Source organism: Gossypium hirsutum, chromosome A05, assembly GCF_007990345.1.
Source record: "Gossypium hirsutum isolate 1008001.06 chromosome A05, Gossypium_hirsutum_v2.1, whole genome shotgun sequence".
Classification (NCBI taxonomy): domain Eukaryota; kingdom Viridiplantae; phylum Streptophyta; class Magnoliopsida; order Malvales; family Malvaceae; genus Gossypium; species Gossypium hirsutum.
Window position 1 is genome coordinate 75,822,391 of NC_053428.1, and position 9,645 is coordinate 75,832,035.

At 37.1% G+C, this 9,645-nt stretch overlaps 1 non-coding gene across 1 annotated transcript; it reads left to right on the forward strand.

Annotated features, from left to right (window-relative positions):
* The first annotated feature begins 6,089 nt into the window (after positions 1 to 6,089).
* Positions 6,090 to 6,196, forward strand: LOC121230010 (small nucleolar RNA R71). The gene has a single exon (XR_005927962.1). It is a non-coding gene; the product is annotated as a small nucleolar RNA R71 (small nucleolar RNA).
* Positions 6,197 to 9,645: the final 3,449 nt, after the last annotated feature.

A 9,645-nucleotide genomic window follows, 5' to 3' on the forward strand; every position in this document is an offset into this window, starting at 1 on the left:
AACAATAATAAGTTATGGGTTAATAGTGAGGGTAAATCAATTAATGGCTTGTTATGCTCAAGGGGGTTCACTAAGGGTTAATTATGAAGGTAGGTTTTGATGGAGTGAGTGGGTTAAACCTAAGTGCCTTTATCATCCCGACATATCAAATCAAAGGTGTGGTCTTGACATGCATAATCAGACAAGTTCTAGAATAACAAATCAATATTGACGTACTAAAAGAAACAATAAAAGTGAGCATGAAAGAAATAATAGATGCTCTAAAGGCTCAAGATCTCACAAAAATTATGGCTTTTTGATGTTTAACCTGTGAATTTCAAATTCAAGATAATACCTAAACTTGGATAAACAACCCAAAAATTTTTTATTCTAAAAAAAATCAACTTATCATGCCTGATTCTCTAATTCCTTAAAGTTTAAATAATCAATGCATAAAGGCCTATGTTTTAATTCAAGATATATCAATAAAAATCATAAATTAATCAAAATTGATTTTAATAATGATATGAGAAGATCACATGAGAATAAGACAAAATTCAGGGATTTTTCTGATAATGATATAAACGACCCCCCACACTTAAGATGTACATCTCCCTCAATGTATAAAGATCGATTTATTGAAAAATATAGATATAAGATCATAAGATAGGGAGAGAAGTGAAACTTCCTGAATGATGAATGGAATCCTTGAATTGGAGTTATGGAGAATAATCGGCCAAGGCAATGATGATATTGGAGGAGGATACTTCGGTGGTGGTAGAGGTTGGGTTCCACAACCACTGTGTCCAGCGAAGAGGTTATCATGATGGTCGGGCAGGACATGGCAGTCGTGGAGAACTTTTTCCAGTGGAGTTCCAAGTTCCTAAGTAATAGTGAGCTTTGGAGCTCTTTATAACTGTGACAGAATCAGGAACTTTTTAGGAAAAATAAAGAAGCATAATTACTCGTAAAGAAATAGCCGAAAATACAATTTATAAAATCTCAAGATAAAATAAAAATAGTATTAAATGGAAATAAAAAGTAATTTAAAAATAAAAATAAAAATAAAATAAATAATAAAAATAAATAATAGGTGTTTATAAATAAATTGGTGCACACAGCCGTGGGGCACGCCCGTGTGCCTTCGTTTCAACCGTGCGTTTCGTGGTTTTCGAAATTGGGCGCATTGGTGCACATAGCCATGTTGCACGACTGTGTCATTCTTCTTCGCTTCTCCTACGCCCATGCATGCAGGTGTACGCCTGTGTTGTTTTGACAGTCTCTACCACAGATGATGGGTACGGGCATGTCGCATGCCCGTGTTAATTTGGCAGGATTGCCCACGGCCATGTTGCACAGTCGTGGCAACTTATTAAATCCCGTGTTGGGGAAATATTTTTTCTCTATTTCACACGGCCGTATTGCACGGCCGTGTTACCTCTCGTGGTATGGGCACAGCCTAAGGCACGCCCGTGTGCCTGGCCGTGTGGTTCTGGAAAACCTATGTTTAGTAACTCAGTTAGTGATCTAAATGTTAAAAAAATATTTAAAAAATTTAACACCGTTAATGCTTGGGTTGCCTCCTGAGAAGCGCTTATTTAGAGTCTAAGCTCGACTCTACCTTTTGGGTCTATTTAGGTACTTCGTGGAGCCGTAGCTCCTCTTTATCGTCTTTGAAATTCTCACCGTTATAAAGTTTGAGACGATGTCCATTTACCTTAAAAGTGCCTTGGGATGGATGACTTACCTCCACTGTGCCATATGGAAACACAGTTTGGACTATGAAAGGACCTGACCATTGTGATTTAAGCTTTCCAAGAAACAATTTGAGGCTCGAGTTGTATAACAAGACAAGATCTCCAACTTCAAATTGCCTCCGTTGCTTCAAACGAGCATTGTGGTGGCACTTCGTTGCTTCCTTGTATAGGCATGAATTCTCATTTGCATTGGCTTGCCACTCATCTAACTTGTTCAACTGTATCAACCTATTTTCACCTGCAAGTTTGAGATCAAGGTTTAGAAATTTTATAGCCCAAAATGCCTTGTGTTCTAACTCAAACAGTAAATGACAACTTTTTCCGTAAACAAGTCTATAAGGGAATGTTCCTATAGGGGTCTTAAAAGCAGTTCTATAAGCCCATAAAGCATCATCTCTTTCATTGCCCAGTCCTTCCTGTTTGACTCTACTGTCTTTTCTAGAATACATTTGAGTTCTCAGTTTGCTACTTCGACTTGTCCACTAGTTTGAGGATGATAAGGGGTAGCTGTTCTGTGGTGAACTCCGTATTTCTTAAGGGTCTTATCAAATTGGGCATTACAAAAATGAGTACCTTTATCACTGATAATTACTCTAGGGGTTCCAAATCAAGAGAAGAGTTTCTTAAGGAATCATACTACCACTCTAGCATCGTTAGTAGGTAAAGCTTGGGCTTCCACCCATTTAGACGTATAATCAAGGACTACTAATATGTATTTATTCCCAAATGAGCTGGGGAATGGACCAATGAAGTCGGTACCCTAAACGTCAAATATTTCACATGAGAGCATATATGTCTGAGGCATTTCATCACGTTTCGAGATATTACCTGTCCGTTGGCATTTGTCACAAGAAGTAACATACCTGTTGGTGTCTTTCAATAGAGTGGGCCAATAAAAACCTGATTCGATGATTTTATGTGCGGTCTTATTTCCACTGTAATGTCCTCTAGTCAGTCTTGAGTGGCAATGTTCCAAGATTTTCAATGCTTCTGTCCTTGTAATGCATCTCCTAATGACTTGATCTGCACATATACGGAAATAAAAGGGTCTTCCCAAAAGTAGTTTTTCACATCAGTGAAGAATCGCTTCTTTTTCTGATGTGTCAACTCTTTTAGGATAATGTTAGTGGCTAAAAAATTTGCAACATCTGCAAAGCAAGGTACCTCAGAATCAGATATAGCAAAAAATTGCTCTTCAGGGAATGAATCATTTATTTCAACGTCATTTGGCTATTGGGTACTTGAGTTTTCAAGCCTGGAGAGATGATCAGCCGCGAGGTTTTTAGCTCCTTTCTTATCCTTAATCTCCAAGTCAAATTCCTACAATAATAAGATCCATCAAATGAGTCGAGGCTTTGCATCAGTTTTAGTCAAAAGGTAGCGAAGAGTGAAATGGTCAGTATAAATGACAATTTTAGACAATATTAGATATGGCCTAAATTTTTTGAATGCAAAAACCACAGCTGGCTCTCCGTGGTGGTGCAGCTAGCAGCTCTTTCTCTGTGGTGGTGTAGTTTTCTTGTACAGCTGTCAAAGTTTTGCTAGCATAATAGATAGGTTGAAAATGTTTATCTCTTCACTGTCCCAAAATTGCACCTACTGCAAAATCACTCGCATCGCACATTAGTTCAAAAGGTAAATTCCAATTAGGTGCAATTATAATTGGAGCTTTAGTCAGTTTATTCTTTAAAGTATTAAATGCTTCTAAACATTCCTAATCGAAATTAAAAGGCACATCTTTTTCTAGTAATTTAGTCAAAGGCTTAGCTATTTTAGAAAAGTCTTCAATAAATCTTCTATAAAACCCAGCATGTCCTAAAAAGCTTCTAATAGCCTTAACCGAATTAGGGGGAGGTAGTTTTTCAATGGTTTCGATTTTAGATTTATCAACCTCAATCCCTCTACTAGAAATTTTAAGTCCTAACACAATACCTTCTTGAACCATAAAGTGACATTTTTCCCAATTAAGCACAAGGTTTGTTTCCTCACATCTTATTAACACTCGTTTTAAATTTTTAAGGCAAAGATGGAAAGAGTTACTGAAAATCGAGAAATCATCCATAAATACCTCCATGACATCTTTTCTTAATCTTCAGGAGCTATCAGGATCTTCAGGAGCAGTAGAACATGTGCCCTGACAATCTTTCCAACATTTGGTCAATGAATGGAATGGGGAAGTGATCTTTTCTCGTGGCATCATTTAGCTTCCTATAATCAATGTAAACTCTCCAAACTGTGACTGTCCTTGTTGGGATTAATTCATTCTTCTCATTGGGTACCACAGTCATGCCTCCTTTCTTAGAAACAACCTGCACTAGACTTACCCAAGAACTGTTAGAAATAGGATAAATAATTCCAGCATCTAGGAGTTTAATTACCTCAGCTTAAACAACTTCCCTCATTGTGGGGTTCAGTCGTCTTTGGGCTTACACGTATGGCTTATATTCATCTTCCATTAAAATTTTGTGGGTGAAAAAAGAAGGGCTGATCCGTTTAATGTCAAAAATTTTCCAAGCTATGGCCCTTTTATCCTCTCTTAAGACTTGGAGTAATTCCTCTTTCTCTTTGGATTGCAAGTTGGACGCAATAATTACTGGTAATATAGAGTTATTTCCAAGGAATGCATATTCCAAGTGATTCGCCAATTGTTTAAGTTCAAGTTTTGGAGGTTCTTCAATAGAGGGTTTTTGCTTAGGTTCATTGTTTACCTTAATACCCTCAAATTCTGCTGGTCTTGAGGAGGGCAAGACACAGTTCCAATGTGTCCTTAGGTATGATTTCTTGAAAAGAATCTTGAGTAGCATGATCAATAGAGTCAATAAAATAACATGAGTCATCCTGTTCCCTAGAAAATCTCATGGCATCATAAATTTTAAAGATAATCTCTTCGTCACCTACTCTAAGTACCAATTTAACATCACCCACATCAATAACAGCCCTAACAGTGGCTAAAAATGGACAACCTAAGATTAAAGACACTTCAACATCCTCATCCATGTCAAGCACAATGAAATCAACAAGGAATATAAATTTATCGACTTTTACCAGTACATCCTCTATAATTCCCCTAGGGTATTTAACAGATCTATCAGCTAATTGAATACTCATCATAGTGGGTTTAGGTTCCCCAAGACCAAGTTGTTTAAACATTTTATATGGCATCAAATTAATGCTAGCGCCTAAATCAACTAGTGCCTTATCAACATTCAAACTACCAATTAAGCAGGGAATAGTAAAACTTCCTGGTTCTTTTAGTTTGGTTGGTAGTTTATTCTAGAGTATGGCCGAGCATTCCTCATTAAGTTCCACTATAGATAGGTCTTCAAATTTCCTTTTGTTTGTTAGAAGCTCCTTTAAAAAATTTTCATATGTAGGCATCTGTGATATAGCTTCAACAAAAGGTAAGTTAATATGTAGTTGTTTGAAAAGTTCAAGAAATTTACCGAATTGTGCATCCATGCGGTCTTTCTTCAACTTTGTTGGATATGGGATTGGTGGTTTATATTCCTTTGGCATTGGATTGTTTTCGGGTTTTACTTCCTCTCCTTCATTTCTGTCAACTTCTTGTGGTAGCTTCTTTTCAGATTCAGCTAACGCTTTCCCACTCCTTAGTGTAATTGTTTTCACATGCTCTTTTGGTTTGGTTTCGGTGTTACTAGGTAGACCTCTTGGTGGTCTTTTTGAAATCAATTTAGCAAGTTGCCTTATTTGAATTTCGAGCCCTTAGATCAATGCTTGCTGATTCTTAAGTGTTGTTTCAGTACTCTAAAAGCGAGTTTTCGATACCGAGATAAACTTTGTTAGCATCTCCTCAAGGTTTGACTTCTTTTCCTGCTGGTAAGGTGATCGTTTAAAACCCGAAGGGTGTTGTACCCTTTGATTTCCTTGACCACCCCACGAGAAATTGGGATGGTTCCTCCAACCTGCATTATAAGTATTACTATATGGGTTATTTTGGGGTCTAGAGTTATTGCTACCCATATATTGGACTTGTTCCTCCTCGATGCTACGGTTGAAGGGTTGATATTTTGTGCATGCTCCCCCTCCATTTAAATCGCACCTCATCATTAGATGTACCTGAATAGAACCACACAAATCGTCAATTTTTTATTCAAGAGTTTTACCTGGTTAGATAGCATAGTAACTGCATCGAGGTTGAAAACACCGGCTGCTTTCATCGGCTTTGTCCTCATAACTTCCCATTGATAGTTATTCAGTGACATCTCCTCAATAAATTCGTAAGCCACTTCAGGTGCTTTGTTATTCAAAGTTCCACCAGCGGCTGTGTCGATAAGTTGCCTCGTTGAGGGGTTCACGCTATTGTAAAATGTTTAAACCTGTAGCCAAAGTGGTAACCCATGGTGAGGGCACCTTCTCAAAAGATCCTTGTATCTCTCCTATGCATCATAGAGTGTTTCTAGATCCATCTGCACAAAAGAAGAGATGTCATTCCTCAGCTTAGCCTTTTTTTCGGCAGAAAATATTTCAATAAAAACTTTTCGGTCATTTGTTCCCAAGTAGTGATTGACCCTCGTGGTAATGAGTTCAGCCACTGTTTATCCTTATTCCTTAATGAAAAGGGAAACAACTGAAGTAGTATGGTGTTGTCAGAAACGCCATTGATTTTAAATGTATCGCAAAACTCTAGAAAATTCGCAAAGTGGTTGTTTGGGCCTTCATCCTGCAAACCATCAAACTGAACAAACTACTGTATCATATGAAATGTGTTAGGTTTCAGTTCAAAACTATTTGCAGCAATAGTAGGTCTAACTATTCTTGTCTCAGTTCCTGTTAAATTTAGTTTAACATAATTATACATAGTGCGCGGAACAGGATTCTGATTTACTGGATTAGCAGCAATTGCAGGAGGTAGCGGGTTGTCTTGATTTTCAGCCATCTCCTCAGTTGTGGTGGAAATATCGTCCTCTTTCTCTTCCTCTATGTATTTTAGGCTTCGCCTTATTTCTCTTCAGTTTCTACGAGCTAAGCGATCGATCTCACTATCAAAAAATAATGGTCCCGACGGGTTTCTTCTAGTTATACACTATAAAAACTTGCCAGAAGCAAATAAAAGAAAAATTAGAAAAGAAAATAAAATTTTAAATTGCAATGAAAGTAAAATGGCTAAAGTAATAAAAATCGAGTGTTCCTAATATCCTAGTGCCTCGGCAACGGCGCCAAAAACTTGATGTGCATGATAAGTTTTAAAAAAATTTATAATTGACCGTTCTTGAAACTAACTATTATCACGATGAAGGCAAGTGTACCCATCGAACAGCATATAGCTTTAGCAAGACTAGGTTGTCGAACCCAAAGGATCCAAGAGTATTAGTAATTACTTCCTTTTTATTATCTAGCCTAAAAATTAAGGGATTTGTTTATCTAAACTAATTAACTAAGCTAAGGGTGCACAGAGAGAAAATTCGAGAAAAGCTTCTGGGAAAACTCGATTGATTAAGACAATACCCAAGGAAAAATCCACCTAGACTTCACTTGTTATTTGACTCTGAATTAGACGATTTATTAATTTGACTTGATTCGTAAAAATCCCTAAGATATATTTTTATCCCTCTCGAGACTAATAACGTCTAACCCTAGGTTGATTAATTGAAATCTCTTTCTAATTAACACCCTAGTGCTGCATTAACTCGATCTATGGACTCCCTTATTAGGTTTCACCCTAATTCGGCAAAATCTTGTCACCCTATCTTTAGGCGTGCAATCAACTCCGCTTAATTACGACAAATTTGCTCTTAGACAGGGACTTTTGCTCCTCTGAATAAGTGCATTAACTTGAATCAATATCCTGGAATATTAAAACAAGAATTAAGAACACATAATTAAGAACAAGTGAAATATTTATCATACAATTCAGATAATAATAACATGATCTATCTTAGGTTTCATTCCCCTTAGGTATTTAGGGGTTTTAGTTCATAATTATGGAAGAAAACATCTCAAAAGAATAAAAATAACAAAACATAAAGAAAACCCAAAACTCCTGAAGGAAATTGAAGGGAGATCTTCAGTCTTGATGATGAATCTGGCTTCTGAGATGGATCAATTGGCTTTCCTTGAGTAATTCCTTGCCTCCTACTCCGTGTCTCTCTATCTAATCTTCCTATAGTGTGTTTAAATAGGCTTTAGAATGCCTAAAAGCCCTAAAGAGTGCCATTTTCTGTCTAGAATTAGACTTGGGCTCGACAGGGACACACCCGTGTGACATGCCCGTGTGCAATTTCTTCAATCCGTGTTTAAGGCTGTTAAATAGGCACGGGCGTGTGATCTACCCGTGTTAGTCGTGCTCGATTCTGCTAACAAGACACGGCCGTGTGGTCTGCCCGTGTAAGGAGGTCCAAGCCGTGTTAGAGCCTGTTGACACTATATGGGCGTGTGGTCTGCCCGTGTAAGGAAGGCTAGGCCGTGTTGATTTCCCACAGTGGCCCATTTTCTCCGTTTTCGTCCCGTTTCTCGTTTCTTTTACTCTCCTATGCTCACCTATGTATAAAACATGAAATTAAGGGATTAGAAGCATCGAATTCACCAAATCTAAAGAAAAATCATCCATAAATGTGTTAATCATTGGATAAAAATATGTATAAATTACGGTTTATAATTAAGACCTATATACATAACATATATTCAACCATGCCAACAATTTCAAATTCATGAAAGACTATCTTGCGTTTATATATAAACTTTCAATATTAGCCATTTTCTATGGCCTTATACAAAATTAATCAAATACTAAAGTAAGCCAACACATTTAGCCTATTAACAATAACACAAAACTCAAAAGTCAAGGTCCTATACACGCCATAATCAAAATAAAAAATGTAACTATGCCAAGTGCTATGGATGATAGTGTGATTGATGCCTCCGACGTCTGATGATCCTCGAGCTAATTAGGCAGCACTATAAGAAAATGGAAAAGAGAGGGGGTAAGCATAAAGCTTTGTAAGTTTCATGAAAATAAACAACAACTACTTATCATAAAGCAATATGATCATAACCTTTCATAGTTTATTCATGAATACCATAAATAACATAAGTACAATTTACTCATCAATATCCAATACAACTCATATTGCATACATTGAGCCTATATCTCATACATTTCAATTAGGTACCTGTACCACTCATCACATGATCATAACTTTTCTCATTTCGATATAAATCATAAACGTTTTTGTTGAACCATTTGGAATACTACCAGATACTCAATAGCCCTAACATGAGTTAAGATGCCGATGCCATGTCCCAGACATGGTCTTACACTGGCTTTCATATAGTGAGGCCGATGCCATGTCCCAGACAGGTCTTACACTGGCTCTCATCTATTGGTGTCGATGCCATGTCCCAGACAGGTCTTACACTGACACACCACAAGCTAACGCTATGTCCCAGACATGTCTTACACTAGCTCTCGTCTTAATGCCGATGCATGTCCCAGATATGTCTTACACTGGCTTAAATATCTCAAGGCCGATGCATGTCCTAGACATGTCTTAACTAGCTCTCATGTTGTGGCTGATGCATGTCCCAGACATGTCTTATACTAGCACACATATCACCCATTATCACGGTACAAATATCCAAGTCTATTCCAAATGTTCAACGAAAGTCTTTACTACGTGAATTTCTCAACGTATATTCTCATATTCAAAATCAAGACAATTTACGCCATATCAACTCAATTATACATCATAAATATATAGTTGCATTATTAGCATACAACTTACCTCGGTATTGAAAATGTGGTGACTAGTTGATTTAATCTACTTACTTGGCCTTCCCCTGATCTAGGTTTGGATTTTGCATTTATTGATCTAAAATGAAAACATTTAGTCATTTAATCATCAATTAAATCTAAATACTCAATAATTTATGATTTGGGCAAAATGACCAT